The sequence below is a fragment of the Neolamprologus multifasciatus genome, chromosome 3, assembly GCF_963576455.1.
Source record: "Neolamprologus multifasciatus chromosome 3, fNeoMul1.2, whole genome shotgun sequence".
In the NCBI taxonomy this organism is placed as follows: domain Eukaryota; kingdom Metazoa; phylum Chordata; class Actinopteri; order Cichliformes; family Cichlidae; genus Neolamprologus; species Neolamprologus multifasciatus.
In genome coordinates, this window is record NC_140441.1 from 7,100,879 (window position 1) to 7,123,728 (window position 22,850).

The 22,850-nt window shown below is 41.1% G+C and overlaps 1 pseudogene across 1 annotated transcript; it reads right to left on the reverse strand.

Annotated features, from left to right (window-relative positions):
• Positions 1-6,085: 6,085 nt before the first annotated feature.
• LOC146521325 (uncharacterized) lies at positions 6,086-14,470 on the reverse strand (annotated as a pseudogene). Its single transcript, XR_014873312.1, has 4 exons — positions 14,099-14,470; positions 12,304-12,407; positions 9,891-9,994; positions 6,086-8,500 (listed from the first exon to the last, which is right to left on the reverse strand). The product of XR_014873312.1 is annotated as an uncharacterized LOC146521325 (transcript).
• Positions 14,471-22,850: the final 8,380 nt, after the last annotated feature.

Here is a 22,850-nt window from a genome sequence, read left to right on the forward strand (position 1 = left end):
ACAGCTGCCATCTAGCAAAGAAACCAGTCTGGCACAACTTCCTCCCACATTTCCGGTTCACGCGCGTCAAAATATGCAATTTTGAGACGCGATGGATTTTTCTTGGACACGCGTTGAGGTGTGAATGTGCACGCGTCAAATTAGGGGCGTTTGGGGCGTTTTCGTTCGGGGCTATCGCGTTCGGTGTGAACACACCGTAAGAAGCACTAAGAGCATGGGTCTCCAACTGCAGTCCTCAAGGGTCGGTGTCCTGAAACTTTTGAATGTGTCCCTGCTGCAACACACCTGAATAAAATGATTAGGTCATTAGCAAAACTCTATAGAACGTGACTGCATGCTGAGGTGTCAAATCACCCTTTTGATTCATGTTACAGCAGCTCATGAGTGAATGAACTAAATAAAAGTATTTTTAGAATGTATCCGGGGTAGTGGGTGTCAGTCTGGAACCATTTTATGGTTCAATAGACTATAGTCTATGCAAAGGAGTGAACCGTCTTTCTTTCACATGCACTTGATGGGAGCAGCATAAGAGGACTTGGATCTTACTATCAGAGTGAACTTTCTCTGTGAAACTCTGTAAAAGTTTGTATCCTCTGCTGCTTCTCTCCAATGTGGGGTCCCACAGGGTTCAGTTTTAGGCCTGCTTCTTTTCTTCCTATATCTCCTACCCCTTGGGTCTATTTTCAGGGATCATGGGATTTCTTTCCACCATTATGCTGATGACTCCCAGATTTATTTCCCACTTAAAAAGATAAATGGCTTCTCAGTAGACCCTCTGCTCAGATGCCTTGATGAAAGAAGGGCCTGGATGGCTTTGAACTTTTTACATTTTAATACGCAGAAAACACAGGTGATGGTTTTTGGTGGCGATTCTGAGGCTACTACTTATTTGTTTTAAAGATATTTAAAAACAAATAAGAGACCTCTCGGAGCTACTAACACCATATACACCTGCCCGTTCCTTTAGGTCCGCCAATCAGCAGCTTCTTAAGGTACCGAAAACTAAGTGTAAATTTAAAGGTGATCGTGCTTTTGCTGTAGCTGCTCCAAAGTTGTGGAATGATCTGCCCTTGCACATTAGGTCTTTTCTCTTTCTGAGTTTAAAAGTCTTCTTAAAACATATTTATTTGCTGAAGCCTTTGGCACTGATTAAAGGGCTTGACTCAATTTGTTTTAAAATGTTTTCATTTATTTTAGTTATTTATTTTATTTTATCTTATTTTTAATTTAATTTACTTTACTTGTGCATGTACAACACTTTATAAACTCTGGTTTTATGTTAAAGTGCTTTATAAATAAAGGTGGTATGGTATGGTATGGTATTCATCCCTTCATCAGGAGGTCTTGCACGTACTCTTTAACCTCACGTAGCAGCAGCTTAGGTATGGAAGTATATGCTCTCTGCACTGATATGTCATCCTTTAGGTTTATCACCATTTTCAGATCAGGATTACAACCAATACCGTTCCCATCCCACGCAAAGACCCTGTACTCATCAAACAACATTCTCTGGACAATCTCTTTTTGTTCCTCCTCCAAATGATCATGATTCACTGGTGGATACCACGACATTGGGAGAGGTCCAGCTGACTCCACCGTTATCTTGCGAACTGTTATTGCAGGTGGGCACTCGTTTGAGGCCTTGACCTCCACAATATGTTCAACCGGCTGTAAGGTGCCCAGGGACGTCTTCCTTGTCAAGGTGATATCGTGTTCGGTGTCATTACTCAGAGCAATGGTGATGTACAGCTTAGGATTCTGTATTTCAACTAACCCCGTCAAGACATCGAACTGCTCTAGGGCCTGGTTACCCTCATCAGCCTCAAACAGCACTAAACAATCAAGCGGATTCATGGTTGATGAAACCCGGCACTTTAACCAGGTGACCTGTTCAGCAGGGATAATCACATCCCTTTCTACTGTCCTCAAGCACCCTTGTGTAATGTTTGGCTATATTGTCTGGATTAAGCTTACGACCACCTCATCAAGACAGATGGCATTACACAGCAAGGTAACAAGAGTAGGTATCACCTGCTCTTGTTGCCCCTCAATGATCTGTTCCAAGACATTGAAACTGATCAATGGTTTGTCCATAGGCAAGGTACTGACGAGGACTGGAGTACTAATGGAGAGGGTGTGGTCTTCACCCCCCGGTAAATTGATCATGATTTGTACCCAGCCATCAAATGATGTGGTTTCCCCATTGACGGCGCAAACTTTCAACTCATCAATTTCCTCGATGATTTCAGACAGAGGTCGCATGAATAAGTAAGGAAAGTATCAGTCTTTCAAATGTTTTCTTATGATGCAAACTTGAGCACATGTGTCAAGTAGTGCTTTCACTGCTAAGCCATTCAAATTGCAATGTATGACAGCTTTCTTACCGATTAGCTTAGCAACTGCCCCACGTTTAGTGTGGGGTGCCATAACACCAGACGTAGCAAGTGCCTCACCCTGCTGCTGGTTAACTACTTCTGATGTGACTGGCGAGGGGAGACTTGGTTTGCTACTTGTAACGTCGGGTTGCGTTTAGTGGTTGAGAGGAGGCGGCAAAACACTTAGCAGGGTAGCCAAAAGAATACACACTCACACTGGCATTGGGAATTCCACAGCGTGTTGTTTAATATACCTTCTCTTCATCAACCATATAAGCCCAGTTGAATGGCTGCAGCTTAACAAACATAGCGCGCAGTGTTCGTACAACCCATAACGTTGCAAACAAAGGTGTCTGGAGAGGTAAAACATAAAATCCGTCCCTCCTCATGCACTAGCGTGCAAGCACATGTCCACACAATCACAGAGAGGGTCAGTGGCGCATATGGATGACAACATTAACCCTCGACTTGGGTTGTCTTAAAGAGACACCACACCATTGTGACTGTTACATATCCCCCCCGGGTTAAACAAAGGCTGTCCTCAGCCGGACCCAGGTGACCCTCCTCCTGCTACCCCCTTTCACTACACATAGATACTTTAGGTAGTAAGCAGGTTGTGGAGGAATTGTTATACACCCTTACAGCATTGGTACAGTCCAGACTTAACCAGCCTCCATACATGGTCAGCGGGATAAGAAGTTGAAACCAAAACAGGGAAATGTACAGTGCAATGTCGACAAACTGGCATACATGACAGTGTCCCACATGGTGAATGTCCATTTAAATAAATGCCAAAGAAAGAAAATATACTTAGGATTGCCAGGACCATTACAGAATGAAATTCCCTTTTTCTTTCATTGTGTTTCTTCTTTTTCCTCAAAATCAGCAACAGTAAGCATAATATGTGAAAACAGTACCAGAAAGTACTGTAGAAAACTTAAACAACAGTCATGTTAAACAGTAACCAACACAAAATACATAAGAAAAAATGCAAATTCAGTAACTATGGCAAAGCTGCATCGAACCCACGCCCAGGAAACACAGGTCCACGCACATCCAATGGAGCCACGACGAAGAGGCCAAACAGAGAACGGCACCACAATCCACAAACCACGGTGGAGCGTCTCCAGTCGTTGCCATGGAAATGCACCGCCACGACCCTTTGATCCTCCCGACGTCCGCCTCCAGGCCAGCCTGGGCTGTTCCCGCGAAACACAGCGGACAGCCACTTCGCCGTGTCGTACCTTATTATGTACCAATCATCAACTGCTCGAAGATACTGCACACTGAGGTCCAAGAGAAGATGTTCGGGTGCCATTTTGTAACGTCGGGTTGCGTTTAGTGGTTGAGTGGAGGCGGCAAAACACTTAGCAGGGTAGCCAAAAGAATATACACTCACACTGGCATTGGGAATTCCACAGCGTGTTCTTTAATATACCTTCTCTTCATCAACCATATAAGCCCGGTTGAACGGCTGCAGCTTAACAAACATAGTGCGCAGTGTTCGTACAACCCATAACGTTGCAAACAAAGGTGTCTGGAGAGGTAAAACATAAAATCCGTCCCTCCTCATGCACTAGCGTGCAAGCACATGTCCACACAATCACAGAGAGGGTCAGTGGCGCATACGGATGACAACATTAACCCTCAACTTGGGTTGTCTTAAAGAGACACCACACCATTGTGACTGTTACATACTGTTAAGGTTAGGTTGGGTCCCATGTGAAGTTGTCAAGAAGAGGAAATTTTAGGAGTGACGGCAATGTTTTGAGATGTGAGAGATTTGCGACGTTTAACGCAAATCTTGTGTAGTTAGTGTGTAGTGTAGTCAATAATTTTGTTGTGTGTGTCAGAACAATGACGTGACTGCTAAATGTTACAGGAGTGATACATCTCCTGTTGTCAGGCCTGCAGGTATCGGGCTTTTGATGTTCTCCTTTATCTCATAGTGGACAGAAATTATTTTTTGGAGAGGCAAAAATAATTTGTGTGGCATCAGATTTGATGCAGAACACCGGATTGTTTTGTAAATAGTTTGAAATGTTTGTTTAAAAAAATGCCGTAGCAGCATTTTTAGGTAAACAGCTGCAAAAATCTTTGTTTGCAATACTCAGTAACTTTTTTGAAGAAGTAACTATATAATTAATTGCCCAGCATTGGTTTTTATATATTGTATTTTGCAGAGAGAGAGTTACAAAGTTTCAAAGTGGTGCTCCGTGAGAGTTCTGTAGACGAGCAGGGGGGAGAACGCAACTGCAAACCCCTGTTGCAATGCAGGAACTTCTGCTTTATTGAAATGTGTGAGATGTTAACCACAATGACTCTTAAACACACTGTCTGAAAACTTCATGCCAACAGCACGTTTTTAAGAAAAATCAAACATATTATCCTTGAAGATCATTTTAGAGTTTTTAAGGAGCTGCAGTATCCTTGTTCAGTGTGGGTGGAGAACAGCCAAGTCTCTTCCTCTGATAAACCTCCACAAGTACCACTGAAAACAGTTAAATTACTTTGAATCTGAAATCATGGCTCACTCTACTTGTTCTGAGACCATTTCTTTATTTTTCACACCAAACTGTTTAATAATATAAACTCTACACAGACTTCATCAAATATAACTAACACTTTAACATTATCAGGATTTCATAATACAAACTTCAAATCAACAAGAAAACAGCTGCTTCATTAAAAAACAACATGTGGACTTCAAGGACTAAATACACTAAAGTGAAAGGAGGAGCCAAAAATAGAGGTTTAACAGAATTTGAATTAAGTAAAAGTAGTCACCTGTGATCTTTAAAATGGTTCTGATGTGTGCTGCTGTTTTTAATTTTCAACATTTCTTTGCTGCCAATGTGAAGAAGATTGTGTTCTTTGCCTAATTGAATAAAGGTTACACTGACTTACTGTTCCATCTTCTGGTACAAACCGGTATTACATGGAAGTACAGCTCAAAACCAGTTTTGCTTGAGTTTCTTTTTTCTGGACATAAAGTCACAGCAGGTGTTTTTTCAAAGCTGGTGGACAGATTTAGTTAATTTTGGAAGTTTTAAGAGAAACTGCTGTGAAATCATTTGCAATTTTGGGAGAAAAGGTTCAAGAGAAGATTTTACAACAGCAAAAGATTAAATATGAATAAAGAATAACACATTAAATGAATACATTAAAAAACGAAGTTAATTTTGGAAACACTAAGAAAGTTCAAATGAAAGAAATTGAAATATATATCCATATCTGCAATTCTGATACATTATTAGTTTGGTAAAAAAGACATTCCTATAACTTTAATAATACAGTAACACATAAAATGAATACAACTACAAAACACTACTGTGTCCTAAGGAAACAAAGAATAAAATGTAACAGGGATAAAATTTTAGAGAATTAAAATCCCTCAAAGGAAAAAACAAATTTGATATACAGATCTATACATGCAGCTTCCTAAATGTAACATTCAGGATTATTCACTGTGTACGTTCATGTTTGTTACGATGACCTGATTGTGAGAAGCTTTTGTCACAGTGTCTGCACTTGTATGATGTCTCTTCTATGTGGATTCCTTATGTTTTTTCTTTAAGCTCACGTGCAGTGGTGAAGGATGACCCATACTGATCACAGATGTGCTTTTTGACCCCACTGTGGAAGAGTTCATGTATTTTTAATGTACTTGGTGTGTGGAAGCCTCTCCCACATTCTTTGCAGTAGTTCATTTTGTCTCCAGTGTGTCTACGTTGATGTGGTTTTAGGTCCCGTTGATGATTGGAAGTTTTTCCACAAAGATCACAGGGAAACTCTTTCCCACCACCACAGTGACAACAGGGTTGAGAAATGGATCCATGTGCGTCGCTCCACTTCTAAACAAAGACATTGTAAGTCAGGGAATTCCTTCAACGTTTTTATCCTGAACGTCGCCTGAAATAAAAAAGCATCTCTGCCAACGTCCAATTACATTTTACTGTTTACATTACAACACTCAGCTTACTGGGTGAAAACGAGTCTTCATTTTTCCAAACAGTTCATTCAGTATAACTCCATAAGTTTACTGATCAGACTTGTTCCAAACAATCACGTTAAAATTACAAGATAAAAATAAATACATCCTCACAGTAACTGCACTTGTAGAGTTACTTTCTGGTGTGGATCTGTTGGTGTTTTTTCAGCTGATGTGGAGCGTTAAAAGTCTTCTCACACAGGTCACATTTATAAGGTCTCTCCTCAGTGTGGCTAAACATGTGTTGTTGTAACTGTGCATCTGTTGTAAACAGTTTCCCACACTGATCACAGTAGGAAACATCAATTCCAGTGTGAATCCGTAGGTGATTATTTCGGTAGTGTTTGTCACTGAACCTTTTTCCACAAAAGTTGCAGCTGTACGCCTTAATTCCAGAGTGGGCAACTAGATGCTTCTGTAAGTCGCTATTTTGAGCAAACGTCTTAGCACACAACTCAGAGCTGTGTGCTTTAACTCCACTGTGGATGAGTTGGTGTGTTTTTAAGTTTCCAGCCTGGGTAAAAGACTTTCCACACAAGTCACAGCTGTAAGGTTTAAATCCACTGTGGATGAGTTGGTGTGTTTTTAAGGATCCAGCCTGGGTAAAAGACTTTCCACACAAGTCACAGTTATATGATTTAACTCCACTGTGGATGAGTTGGTGTTTTTTTAAGCCTGTACGATGGGTATAAGACTTTCCACACAAGTGACAGCTGTACGCTTTAAATCCACTGTGGAAGAGTTGGTGTCTTTTTAAGACTCCAGCCTGGGTAAAAGACTTTCCACACTCTTCACAGCTGTAAGGTTTAAATCCACTGTGGATGAGTTGGTGTTTTTTTAAGGTTCCAGCCTCGGTAAAAGACTTTCCACACTCTTCACAGCTGTATGGTTTAAATCCACTGTGGATGAGTTGGTGTGTTTTTAAGTTTCCAGCCTGGGTAAAAGACTTTCCACACAATTTACAGCTGTAAGGTTTAAATCCACTGTGGATGAGTTGGTGTGTTTTTAAGTTTCCAGCCCGGGTAAAAGACTTTCCACACAAGTCACAGCTGTAAGGTTTAAATCCACTGTGGATGAGTTGGTGTGTTTTTAAGTTTCCAGTCTCGGTAAAAGACTTTCCACACAAGTCACAGCTGTAAGGTTTAACTCCACTGTGGATGAGTGTGTGTTTTTTTAAGCCTCCAGCCTCGGTGAAAGACTTTCCACACAATTTACAGCTGTAAGGTTTAAATCCACTGTGGATGAGTTGGTGTGTTTTTAAGTTTCCAGCCCGGGTAAAAGACTTTCCACACAAGTCACAGCTGTAAGGTTTAAATCCACTGTGGATGAGTTGGTGTGTTTTTAAGTTTCCAGTCTCGGTAAAAGACTTTCCACACAAGTCACAGCTGTAAGGTTTAACTCCACTGTGGATGAGTTGGTGTGTTTTTAAGCTTCCAGCAAGGGTAAAAGACTTTCCACACAATTTACAGCCGTAAGGTTTTACTCCACTGTGGATGAGTTTGTGTTTTTTTAAGTGTCCAGCCTCGGTAAAAGACTTTCCACACAATTTACAGCTGTAAGGTTTAACTCCACTGTGGATGAGTTGGTGTTTTTTTAAGTTTCCAGACTGGGTAAAATACTTTCCACACAAGTCACAGCTGTAAGGTTTAACTCCACTGTGGATGAGTTGGTGTGTTTTTAAGCTTCCAGCAAGGGTAAAAGACTTTCCACACAATTTACAGCCGTAAGGTTTTACTCCACTGTGGATGAGTTTGTGTTTTTTTAAGTGTCCAGCCTCGGTAAAATACTTTCCACACAACTCACAGGTGTAAGGTTTAAATCCACTGTGGATGAGTTGGTGATTTTTTAAGTTTCCAGACTGGGTAAAATACTTTCCACACAAGTCACAGCTGTAAGGTTTAACTCCACTGTGGATGAGTTGATGTGTTTTTAGGCTTTGAGCCAGGGTAAAAGACTTTCCACACAAGTCACAGCTGTACGCTTTAACTCCACTGTGGACGAGTTGGTGAGTTTTTAAGTGTCCAGTCCGGGTAAAATCCTTCCCACACAAATCACAGCTGTAGGTTTTCTCTCCCTTTCTTCTGTGAGGTTTGTCGGCCTCCTGAGAGCACTGACTTCTCGCTCCATGTTGGTCCTGCAGTGACAGAGATACAAACAGAGGCAGTGAGTGAAATGCAGTCGTGGAACACACTGAAACTTCCTCCATTGGTGGAATCAAACATGTCAAAAAAAAACAAACAAACACATTGTAGGTGTGTTACCACCACCTTCTGGTGATAGTATCACATAACAATGATGTGCTACAATAAGAGTTGTAATGAAATTGCATTATTGAAGAAATATTGATCAGTGCAGAAAATCTTTTACGCATAAGAAATTGCAAGTTCAACTGATGATATTGTTGTTTCAATGTGCATACCGGCTTCCTGCATACCGGCAGGAAGTTGAGCGGCTGGTACTCTGGTGCAGTCAGCACAATCTGGAGCTGAACACTCTTAAAACTGTAGAGATGACAGTGGACTTCAGGAGACATCCCTCAACTCTGCTCCCCCTCACCATATCAGACAGCCCTGTGTCGACTGTAAAGACCTTCAAGTTCCTGGGTACCACCATCTCCCAGGACCTGAAGTGGGAGACCAACACCAACTCCATCCTCAAAAAGACCCAGCAGAGGATGTACTTCCTGAGACAACTGGGGAAGTACAGTCTTCCACAGGAGCTGCTGATCCAGTTCTACACTGCGGTCATTGAGTCTGTCCTGTGATCTTCCATCACAGTCTGGTATGGAGCAGCCACTACAGGACAGGAGCAGACTGCAGCGGACTGTACGGGCAGCAGAAAGGATCGTCGGCGCCCCCCTGCCCTCCATCCAGGATCTGTACCTCTCAAGAACCAGGAAACGGGCAGGGAAAATCATCACAGACCCCTCACACCCTGGACACAGACTTTTTGATCTGCTGCCCTCTGGCAGACGGTACAGAAGCCTGCAGACCAGGACCACCGACACAGGAACAGTTTCTTTCTCCTCGCCATCTCCCTTCTTAATAGTTGACCTGTCACACTGCTCCCACTGCCAGACTGCAACTGCACCTCATGTACATTCTGCAGTATTCATTCCACCTCATTTCATTTCTGTATTTTATGTATATAAGTTTAGATTAGTTATTTATAGTTGGTTTACACAGCTTTGTGTATGTATGTGTAATGTGTGTATATAGTGTGTGTGTGTGTGTGTGTTTTACATTGCTGTGCTTGAGAGCCACCATCTACAGGAACCAAATTCCCTGTATGTGTCTGCACATATACTTGGCCAATAAACACGATTCTGATTCTGATGTGTGCTGATAAAATATAATCTTTGTATTTTCTTGTAACTTCTGTGGTTTCTGATTTTGAATGTAGATTCTGTATATATGGTTGAGCCCAGGATGCAAAAGATAAAGCTGCTGTTAACAGGTTTTTAAAAACCAACGAGCTGCACACACAGTTTTTTAATAACAGTGTAACTGTGATGTTTTTCTCACCTTTTGTGTTGAAGTCATTTTTTCCTCTATAGTGGCTGAGCTGAGTCCAAATGGCTGAAATTGTTCCTCTGTTGTACCACCACTCTTCTCCTCCTGTTACTCAGCTGGGATACACACACAAAATATATACATATATTTATATGGATGAGTTGGTATGTATATATATATATATATATATATATATATATATATATATATATATATATTTATTTATTAGGGGTGCAACGATACACAAAATTCACGGTTCGGTTCGGTTCGATACTTTGGTGTCACGGTTCGATATTTTTTCGATACAAAAAAAATGTTCATGCCTTTTTATTAATTTGTCATTTATTAAATTTTCACGGCACATTCTGCACCACCTCTCTGTGCGTTCATCATTTGTTTGAAGCCAGCTCACCTCCTGCAACCACTTTTCAGAGAATACGTGCTTCTTTTGTGGTTCGGACTCCTTCTGACATTTCTTTGGAGGTGGAGGAACACCAAAGTAATTGCTTAAAGGAGCTTCTTCGACATCTTTAAGAGTTCTAAACAAATGTCTGTCCTCCTCCTGAAAATCTTATGTACGCAAACACGCATTGCAACTTCTTATCTTGTGCGCGTTTTTTATTTTGACAGTGAACCTGCGGACCACTTATGTGCAGCCCTGGTTATTTAGCTCGTCATATTGCAGCCACAGAAATTCTTTTGTCCATGAAACCATAAAGCTGCACTTTCTTTTTGCCTTATAGTCTGATTTGTCATAACTTTTCCGTTTTGTGGTAAGCTTTTCTTTGGCTGTCACTTCTTCACCCTGACCTGTCTTATTTGGCTCAGCAGAACTAAAATATATATCCTGCTGCTTTTACACACGCACTAACATAACGCTCAGCGATTCTCTGCGCGATCAACCTCTCACATGTTTAAGCTGCGGGAGATTTCACTTGTCATGTTTGCATAGTAAGCTAATGATTGATAAGACGATGTCAGAGGAATTGGTGCGCAAATTATCATCACTCACCAATCAGTGCTGTCGCTCTCTATACACAGTTCACGCGATTGCAAAGTGAAAGCAAAAAACAAGCGCAAATTCAAACGCGATTTCAGTATGTCACATAATTACCCAGCTACATTTCCGAAAGAATGCAAAAGCATTGACATAGATTTTTCCTTCCTACGATAGGCCGACGGGCAGGGCAGAGATAGATTTTGGTAGCCCGACTGGAAAAAAGCCCCAGGACGTCGGGCTAGCGATTTTGCGAGCCCTGTATCTGATTGAGGAATCACTCATCTTTGGAAAAGAGAGTTTATTACAGAAAAATGTCTCTTTCAAAATAAAAGCTATACTATACGCTTCTTCTGGGCTATATTCTCAGCAGCATATTAAACATATCAGGTCCCCATAAGGAGAATCATGTGCTAACGGCTGTCTAAATGACTCAGGTTTGTAGCATGCTGCTTGTTGTTTTTCTGCTTCCACTTGTCTTTGCACGAGGATGATGTCGGAGTAAATGTGCAGTCATATTGGTTGTGTTCCCACTAGTGCTGTCAGCGTTAATCTGAAATGACATTAACGTCACAACACGGCAAATCTCCGTTAACGAGCTACCGCGGATCACCTCATGAGTGGGGCTGGAAGACGTCAACACATTAAGAGCTAACTGCGCTAACACACTAGTTCCCACCAATTGAGCATTGCTGGCACATCCAACATACTGTTTTACTTTTGTCCATGACACGCTTACCTTCAGGGTCATACGTCACATGAAAACCAAAATAGTTCCAAACGCCAGATCTGAATGAGGGTGGGGGAGGTTCAATTTGCCATGTTGCAACTAGCCTAGCTTCTGTCTCGCTAGCTTGCCCTGCGCTCAGTGAATCTGTGTTCGACTACTCCGCCTAGGCTGCACTGTCGAGCGCAGATCCACTGAGCGCTCAACACAGACAGCATCATCAGAAGGAAAGTTGATAAAATAAATTAAAAATGTTGTATCGTTCGATACATATGCGTACCGAACCGAAAGCACTGTATCGAACGGTTCGATATCGATACAAGTATCGTTGCACCCCTAGTATGTATGTGTAATGTGTGTGTGTGTGTGTGTGTGTGTGTGTGTGTGTGTGTGTGTGTGTGTATATGTGTGTGTGATTTACATTGCTGTGCTTGAGAGCCACCATCTACAGGAACCAAATTCCCTGTATGTGTCTGCACATATACTTGGCCAATAAACACGATTCTGATTCTGATGTGTGCTGATAAAATATAATCTTTGTATTTTCTTGTAACTTCTGTGGTTTCTGATTTTGAATGTAGATTCTGTATATATGGTTGAGCCCAGGATGCAAAAGATAAAGCTGCTGTTAACAGGTTTTTAAAAACCAACGAGCTGCACACACAGTTTTAATAACAGTTTAACTGTGATGTTTTTCTCACCTTTTGTGTTGAAGTCATTTTTTCCTCTATAGTGGCTGAGCTGAGTCCAAATGGCTGAAATTGTTCCTCTGTTGTACCACCACTCTTCTCCTCCTGTTACTCAGCTGGGATACACACACAAAAAATATACTATATATATATATATATATATATATATATATATATATATATATATATATATATATATATAGCGTATCAATATTGAACCGATACAGTGCTTTCGGTTCTGTACGCATATGTATCAACAATACAACATTTTTAATTTATTTTATCAACTTTCCTTCTGACGATGCTGTCTGTGTTGAGCGCTCAGTGGATCTGCGCTCGCCGCTTGACAGTGCAGCCTAGGCGGAGTAGTCGAACGCAGATTCACTGAGCGCAGCGCAAGCTAGCGAGACAGAAGTTAAGCTCTCCTTGCAACATGGTAAATTGAACCTCCCCCACCCTCATTCAGATCTGGCGTTTGGAACTATTTTGGTTTTCTTGTGAAGTATGACCCTGAAGGTAAGCGCGTCATGGACTAAAGGAAAACAGTATGTTGGATGTGCCAGCAATGCTCAATTACATGGGTGGGAACTAGTGTGTTAGGTGTTTGATCCGAGGTAGCTCGTTAATAACGGAGATTTGCCGTGTTGTGGCGTCATTTCAACGAGATTTATGCTGACAGCACTAGTGGGAACACAACGAATGTGACTGCAGATTTACTCTGACATCATCCTCGTGCAAAGACAAGTGGAAGCAGTCAAAAACAACAAGCACGCATGCTACAAACTTTACCTGAGTCATTTAGACAGCCGTTAGCACATGATTCTCCTTATGTGGACCTGATATGTTTAATATGCTGCTGAGAATATACCCCAGAAGAAGCGTATAGTATAGCTTTTATTTTGGAAAGAGACATTTTTCTGTAATAAACTCTCTTTTCCAAAGATGAGTGATTCCTCAATCAGATACAGGGCTCGCAAAATCGCTAGCCCGACGTCCCGGGGCTTTTTTCCAGTCGGGCTACCAAAATCTATCCCTGCCCTGCCCGTCGGCCTATCGTAGGAAGGAAAAATATATGTCAATGCTTTTGCATTCTTTCGGAAATGTAGCTGGGTAATTATGTCATTGGCATCGGTGAGCCACTGTCAATATGTGACATATTGAAATCGCGTTTCTTTCTAAGCTTCTTAGACTCAGAACAAAAGCTGTCCAGCTTTGTGTTCATCAAAGCTCTTTTTACATATCTTGCTGGAATACGTCAGGTTACAGCTGCAGTCAAAGCAAGATGGAAATAATTGAACAAGGAAGCAAACGCTCAGCTTCTCCCAGCATGCTGAGCTAATGATTAGTTGGTGTTTTTCTGCAAACAGTCTCTCACTCTTTCAACGTGTTCACAATAAACTGTTAACACACATCGCCGATTTCACGGATTTCTTATGGTAGCGACCTTTTGGAGACTTTTACTTCCAGGTGAAGAATCAGACGTCTTTATTTGCGCTGGAAGAAAATAAAATACAGATGAATCTGCAGACGGTCCTATTAAGTCCTATTCTAAAGGCTGATTGCCCTCCCCCACGCTTGTACCCGTGGCTTCATGTCCTGGGGGTTGGTTGTTCTCCTTCCCTGCACCCTTTGTTCATATTCCAAGACTATTTATCTGTATGTATTCTTACCCCATAGCAACCGCCAGATTATAATGTTGCAAACAATCACAAACTCTACAGTCTGTCTAACTCCAATGTATACCAAGCAATCTATTATTCTCAACAGAGATAAACTGAACCCACATTAAAGTTAGCTCGATGCTTACCTTTAGATGAGCCCACAAACCGAGAGAAACTCCGTGATGAAGCTGGAAGTCTTAAGAAAAAGATCAGGGAGCAGAGACCCACGTGGTTCACGCTGATCTCCGCTACGATCCAGGAGACAAGGGTGTGCAGATCGCTGCAGATATCGATCCAAACGTTGGTAGTGGTATATGTTCCTGTAAGTTTACTACTTTACTCCCGTTTCATGAAAAAGCAGCTCTCTCCGCTCGACTCCTCTCCTGCACACACACTTTCTCCGCCCCCTTTTCCTGGCCCTGTGGCGATTTGTTACGGTGCGGTCACGTGACTCAGCTGCACGACGTAACCACGTGGGGTGTAATTTCGAAGTTAGCGCCTATCTCCTTTTCCTAAACTAAAGTAGTAAACATACAGGAACATATACCACTACCAACGTTTGGATCGATGTCTGCATCGATCTGCACACCCTTGTCTCCTGGATCGTAGCTGAGATCAGCGTGAACCACGTGGGTCACACGTAGCAGTAATTCATTTCCTATATACAACCTTCCTGTTAATTAAAGTAACACAGTTTCCATGCATGAACAGAAGCAGGAAGAATAATAAATTCTCATTGACACCTGCCCCCTATCTGTGATGATACAAGTAGGCAACCAAAATTACACTCTGACAATATTCTACACAAAACAAAACAAGACAAAACAAACAGAACAATATACTCAACAGTGAGCAATACCACTAAATATCAAACTGAAGGGATCATTTTTTCTACAGTTAAATTCTGTTATTTTCAACTTCTTCATATTGGTTTATCTTTTTTTATTGTTATAGTATCGAAGCAGCATCGAAGTAGCAAAGTATCGAACCAAACCGTGAATTTTGTGTATCGTTGCACCCCTATTGGACACATTTGTCTTTGTGTGGTTCGAGCAATCCGATGCTTAAAATAAAACTTCCTTCTTCCGTCCCCATGTTCTGAACACAATACAAATACACTTTGTAACTTAAGAGGTAGTGTTTTAATTTTTTGCCCTAAATATAATAATTAATGTCTGTAATTTCACTATATCTTCTAGTTGTAATAATTTCAATAAATATAATGGTTTGGTTATTGGTCACATATATATTCCCCATACTTCAACACAATAACTCAGATAGGGTAGAAACAAAGAGAAATATAATATTCTATATCTAGCAAGCAATTAATGAAAATATGATCAATTAAAGTTGCTGACTTTTCAGTTATTCTACTAGGTTTAGTAATCAGAGGGTAAAACCCTCTTCCAAATATTAACTCAAAAAATCTGATGATGACTTATGATTGGACAACAAATATTATAATCCCGGCAAATACAAAATGTCTTATTTCCCTTTTCCTTGCTCAATAAATCTTCTACTACTGTGAATGTTTCTATCAGTGTCCCAGGCCTCCTATACATACAAGTAACAATTATATTACTCTTTCTTTCCATTTCTATTTCTACTGTCACACACTCCATCATCAATAGCCACAAACGTATATAAATCTGATAAAGTTTGTATCTGTCTTGTGTGAAACTTGTATGAAAAGCATACAAGAGTGAAAACAGATATAAGAGCTCTTGAAAAATTATATAATGAAACTTGAATGTTTTGGATACTTACTAAAACAATATATGAAAGTAATGAGCATGTTTGCCTACTGGTGGCGCCAGTGTCCAGCAGCCTCGCTTCTGTCAGTGCGCCCCAGGACAGCTGTGGCTACAACGTAGCTTGCCATTGCCAGTGTGTGAATGACTGAATGTAGTGTAAAGCGCTTTTGGGTCCTTAGGGACTGAGTAAAGCGCTATTTACCATTCAAGCAATACACTAACATGTGGAGCCATGGTATGGGGATCTTCTTGAGGACCCTCAGGAAAGTCTCTGCTGTGTCATCTTAACCAGCTCTGTGGTGTTTAGACCCTGGGTCATTTCTGCCTGAGGTAAACTTACAGAAACAGGAAGTCCTGACCCTCTCTTTGTGGTTCCAGCTGTCTGTTACTTTTCTTCTTGAAGTCAGTGATCAGGTGGTTTGTCCTGGACACTGTGGTGTCATCAGGGTTCATCAGATTATAGAGCAGGGGCTCAGCACATAGCTCTGTGAGGATCCAGTGTTGAGCTGCAGAGCTGCAGAGCTGTGTCGGTCCAGTGTGGGGACTAAGTAACGCGTTACAGTAACTACGTTATTATTGTGGTAACGAGCACGGTAACTAGTTATTATGACAAAATCAGGAACGCGTTAACCGTTACTGGGATTTAGATAAGGTCGTTATTTGTTACTTTGTGTGGTGGCTGTCACGGAGCTTCCACAGATTCATTAACATTAGCAAGTGGTGGAGGCAGCAGGTGGAGGAGGGAAAGGGGAGGAGGAGAGACCCGAGGCGGCCGCCGGTCCGAGCGTCAGGTGAACTGAACTTCAGGTAAGAAGTTATGACCTGCAGTCTATCAGGGTCAGATATAAACCAAGACGTCGTCTACTCTTCACTGAAGTAGTCCACCAGTCCAACCACTGACGTCCAGCTGCTGGTCTCTAACTGGTCCCCCCAGCACCTCAGAGCAGAGGACATCCACATGTTACAGAGATTTTTATGTGTTTCACTTTCATTTCTCTCTCAATTCGACTCACACAAGTCAAACAATGTATTCTATAGTTTACTTACATTTTTAAAGTGCGCTTTACTGAAAAACCATCACTGTGTGTTTGATGCTGAAGAGTTTTACTTCCTTACTCAACAACAAATATACCAGGAAGCAGCTGACATTGGAAAAACAAACAAACAACAGATTTAAAAGTTGTCAGTTTCTGGTAGCAGCTTAAATGTTTTCATGAGTAGAAACAATTTTTTTCTCCTTTTTGTATTTGTTTGTTCAAAACAAAAACAGCAAAAAAAGCCTAATTACAATGTTACAATTACCAGTAAAAGAGGAGAAAAACCGGCTTCTGTCACCACATGGTCGCCAAGTTTTTTTTTTTTTACTTCATTCCTCCTCCTGGAGGAGAAGCTCAGTATAAATCTGCTGCCATCTACTGGTTACACTGAGTGTTACAGCAGAGCAGCTGCTTTATAAATGAAAAAGGACAAGAAACCAAAATAAAACATATTAAGGATTATACATTAACATAAAACTGTTGTTGGAACCATACTGAATTTCGCCAGAGAAACACACACATATGAAGAGAGAGAGTATACATAGTATGCAAACAGCTACCAAACAGCCATCATAATACGTCATACAATGAGAACAGGACAAATCAACAACTGACAATGACTAATTAATATTAAAATCTGTAACATAATGTTTGGAGTTTAGTCTGTTACAGGATGTCCAAAAAACTCACTGAAAAGCCTTCAGTTAATCCAAAATGCTGCAGCAAGAGTACTGACTGGGACTAGAAAGAGAGAGCAGATTTCTCCTGTTTTGGCTTCCTGTTAAATCCAGAATCGAATTCAAAATCCTGCTCCTCACATACAAGGTCTTAAATAATCAGGCCCCATCTTATCTTAATGACCTTGTAGTACCATATCACCCTATTAGAGCACTTCGCTCTCACTCTGCAGGCCTACTTGTTGTTCCTAGAGTATTTAAAAGTAGAATGGGAGGCAGAGCCTTCAGTTTTCAGGCCCCTCTTCTGTGGAACCAGCTTCCAGTTTGGATTCGGGAGACAGACACTATCTCTACTTTTAAGATTAGGCTTAAAACTTTCCTTTTTGCTAAAGCATATAGTTAGGGCTGGACCAGGTGACCCTGAATCCTCCCTTAGTTATGCTGCAATAGATGTAGGCTGCCGGGGGATTCCCATGATGCATTGAGTTTTTCCTTTCCAGTCACCTTTCTCACTCACTATGTATTAACAGACCTCTCTGCATTGAATCATATCTGTTATTAACCTCTGTCTCTCTTCCACAGCATGTCTTTATCCTGTCTTCCTTCTCTCACCCCAACCGGTCGCAGCAGATGGCCCCGCCCCTCCCTGAGCCTGGTTCTGCCGGAGGTTTCTTCCTGTTAAAAGGGAGTTTTTCCTTCCCACTGTCGCCAAAGTGCTGCTCATAGGGGGTCATATGATTGTTGGGCTTTTCTCTGTATCTATGAAGCGCCTTGAGGTGACATTTGTTGTGATTTGGCGCTATATAAATAAAATTGAATTGAATTGAATTGAATTACTGTTACTATTTTTACCATTTCTTCTTGGAGCAACTGTAACCCACATAATTTCCTTAGGGATTAATAAAGTATTCTGATTCTGATTGGTTCAGGATGACCTGCCATTATCCAATCACACATCTGCTTACCTGCATCTTTTGTTCGTTTCTTCTCCTCTTCTTTTCTCTTTTTTCTAAACTGAGGACCTGATGGCTTTGAACTTTTCTTGTCCATCTTGGTTTTAATTTTGCACTCCAGTATGAACACAAATCCCCCAACTCGAGGATCACCACAACATAACCTAACACACCTACACCTTAGTTCACAGATTCACTTTCTTTCTGAGATTTCACACAACCCAGGACTCAAATCATGAATACATAATGGGCTTGGATTTGCAACATTATGAATGAAATGTGCTCTATTTGGAAGCAGCCGGCCCCTCCCCTTTCAACAGGTTGTGTGTGAGACTTTAAATCAGCAAACTGTAAATTTTAAATTGTTATTGATCCCTTTACCCCGAGTCCTAAAGTGTATATTTATTTTCTTACTCTTCTTATATTTATTGTTTGTTTACTTGCACTGCTGTAACTGGAGCCTCGTCGTCTCGTCTCTCTATATACTGGACTGTATGTAGTGGAGATGACAATAAAGTTTACTTTGACTTCAGCAGCGAGCAGGCGCACCGAGGGCTCTCGCTCACTTTTCACGTATAGAATTTTGAAAAAACATCGGTGCAAATTATAAGTCTGTATCATGATGTCTGGTGTTTTCGTGTTTGTTGGTTTGTTTTTATTTTGTTTTGAGTTGGTTATTAGATGCTGCTCCAGCCAGGCAGAGAATCCCCCGCCGCCCCGCCCTCTCCTGTGCTGCAAGCAGCAGGAGCACCTCGCAAACGGAGGGCGCTCTTACTTCCAGCAAATGGGCGATAGAAAACCGATCGGTGCCTGTACCATTCCCAATAATCGCTGGCTGACGTCAGGGCAGCAAGAGTACGAGCATTTTTTATTTTTTTTTTGCCGATACCCGTGATGCCGCCCCCCACCACGATGCCACCCCGGGCAACTGCCCATGTCGCCCGTATCTAAAACCGCTACTAGCAGTTTTTGCTTTATTTTAGACAAACACACCTCCTCCTGGTTCTACCTCCATCACTCTTCCTCCATCACTCTCTCCTCCTCTTCTCTCTGTGCTGTTGCCTGTTGGATCAGTCTATGTTGTGGTTCTACTGGTGTTACTGGTTCTGCTGGTGAGACGATGTGTTCACAGGAAACTTGAAGGTTTGTACATATTCATTCTTATTCATTGTGGTATTTTGTTTCCATTCTGTCATCATAATTTGGTCCATTTAGATTCTTAAATCATAAAAGTGTTTACTTTAACTCATTTCAGCAGATGGAGAAGATGACATCACCAGTGACATCACATACAGTGTTGTGAAAGCATCAAATCATCAACAACCTCCAGTCAAAGAAACCAGAGATGGAGGTTTGTGTGTTCACCCAGGTGTCATCCACATACCTGAACCAATGACTTGGTGGTGTTTCAGGGTAGGATAGCAAAGCCCTCTTTTCCACGTCTTCCATATACAAGTTGCCCACAATGGGTGAAACTGGGGAGCCCACGGCACACCCATGTTCCTGCCTGTAGAACTGACCCTTGTATGTGAAACAGGTGGAATTAAGACACAGTTTCAAAAGCAAGCACACCTGGTCCAACAACCTTGTCTTGTTCTAACTACTTCAGACAGTCTGTCACCCTCGTCCTGTGACCACTTCCTGGGTCTCTTTCAGTCTTCAAATATAAAGTTTTTACAGCTTATAGATTTTAAGTTCTGCTCCAATCATTTGGGTAAAGATAAGAAACACTTTGATGGCCTATAAGTGAAAGTGAAAACATGATAAACGAATAATATAATTAATAAATAATAAATAATTATATTTTTTTGATAAGTGAAGTTCACTGAACTGAAAGGAAAATTTGGTTTGATGATGGTTGACATGTTTTCCAAATAGAAGTTTTTCCTCTAGTAAGGAGATACAGGTGCAGCAGAGCATTGCTGGAAGAAATGATCCCAAGGGTGGAATCTCCTGAGAAATCTTCAGAGACCCAGCGAGAAGTAGGGACCATAGCTGACAGCCCAGGCAGGGGTTGAGGTCAAAGGTCATGCTGTTTGGGGACCTACTGGTCATCATGAGAAGATTCTGGAACCACAGCAATGACCATAAAGCTGCATTGGATGGAGAGCTGTGCCACGGGGCTTTCCAGAGGTAATCACGAGGAGATTGTGGACAACAGATGGAGATCTGAAGGATGAGGGGAGCGTTCCAAGCTCCAATCGACCGTGCAGAGAGGAAGTTCAAGGATGGCATCATGATTCTGTGAACAGAAACCAGAAGCTATGGTGGTGACGGGGAATGACTGACAGCAATTTCCTATGAACATCACCTAATGCTGTGTCACTGTGCTATGCATACTTTGACACTCTGAAGAGAGTCTTCCTTTGTGTCATTGTTGTTGTCATTTGCATCATGAACAAGACTGCTGAAGTGACTCAACAGGTGGGGTTATAACAGCAGTAAAAGAATTGAATCCAATACCCTTTCCAAAAAAGGTTTTCTGCAGAGACGAAAGGACAATAGAGGAGTCATAAGTATCCCCCCACAGGAAGAATGCATGAAATGAGGTGATGAGGGTTGATAGAGGCCATAAAACAGGATATATAAATCTTTATATATAAATCTGATAAAGTTTGTATCTGTCTTGTGTGAAACTTGTATGAAAAGCATACAAGAGTGAAAACAGATAAAAGATCTCTTGAAAAATTATATAATGAAACTTGAATGTTTTGGATACTTACTAAAACAATATATGAAAGTAATGAGAAAGTGGCCACTTTCATGAGTAAATCATGTAAGCCTTATATGATTCACTATATGAAGTAGGCCACATCTGATGCAAATCTTTTATAAGTTTTCTTTTCCATATGGGTTTGCATGGCCTCTGCACCTGTCCCTCCTGCACTTTCCTGCTCAGTGTTTCGGATGTTTAGTTACTCCTCGGCCTCTTTAGCAATAAAGACACTTTTAATAAATCTAGCCTATTTGTAGCTCTGTACTGAACACTTGGCTTCACAAAAAACTGTGGCTGTGCAGCCGAAGGTAGCGTTACCTCTGGCAGATTGTCCCTGACAGCCGGGAACATGAGGAGGAAGCGTAGTCCAGAATCCCCCGGTACACAACCAACCCGTTCATGTGTCTAACAGTTGTTCACCACTCAGCAGCACACCCACCGGGAATCAAAGCAGTGATTCTGATCTGCGACATGTGAAGCTAGAGACACCAGTAACCACAGTCTTCTAGGGGCCGTAGTGAGGCGGGCCAGGAGTACCAAAAGCAATTAATTTAATCCACCATTAAATAATTAATTAAATGTTACATAAATTAATTAAAATTGGAATTAATTAATTAAATAAATAAACATTACAATAATTAATGAAATGCCCATTCATTTCATTTAAAATGTCAATAAATTATTCATTCAATTATTTCCAATTTTAATAAATTGACACATTTACTTAATTATTTAAGTTTATTTATGTATTTATTTAATTCATTATGGCAGTCCTGGCCCTGTGGCTGTCTTATGACATCACTTTGATTAGTTGAGTATCTGAGGCTGAGACCACAGGACTGTAAAACATGATTGTTGGGCTTCATTTCTGCACTGAACAGTCATTTAAGATTAGCTAGTAAATAACAATTAGCTGATGTTGTTCATGAGACTAAAGTCTATGGAACGCCAGGACTGCCATAATGAATTAATTAAATACACCTTAAATACATTAAATAATTCATTAAATGTGGCAATAATTAATTAAAATCAGAAATAATTAATTACATACATATTTATGACACATGTAATTAATTAATGACATATTAAAATAATTATTGACAGTTTTAATTAATTATTTAATGATTTATTTATTTAATTCATTTTGGCACTTTTGTCCCCTTCATCCTTGAAATAATTTTATCTGTCAGCCTCACCGATCAAACTAAGTGGGTGGGGTTAACGCTGCCCATGCAGCTTCTCTACCTTTTGATTGGTTGCCGTGCAAAGTAAGTCAAAACAGGTCGATCCTAGATAATCGATTGCTTGTGTGGACTTGGGGCAGCCAGGTATCCCAGAATGCAAATCACAGGCAGCAATGGTGGTGGTGTAGTTTTAAAATACCCCGTTTTTCTGTCACCAACTACACTTTTAATAGTGTTTTAGCCGCGATTGTCGCGTTTTTTTCCCCCGAACGCAGAGCTGGAGCTTGTTTCCCAACAGAGCACTTTATAGGTTCTCAGTCATCCAGGTCATCGTAGTCAGTAATTTTATATGGCTTCGCGGGCCAAATGTAATTAGGCCAAATTTGGCCCGTGGGCAGGAGTTTGACACCTATGTTCTAGTTGCTCCTGTGCACCACTGCTCACTGTTACCCTCTGTAGTCAGAGGGTGATGGGAATAACGGCGTTAAAAGTAATGCGAGTGCACATGAGTGCTGCTGATTGGCTGAGGAATATAGTAGCCATGGTAAACCAATCACATGACCAATTTAAGATGGCA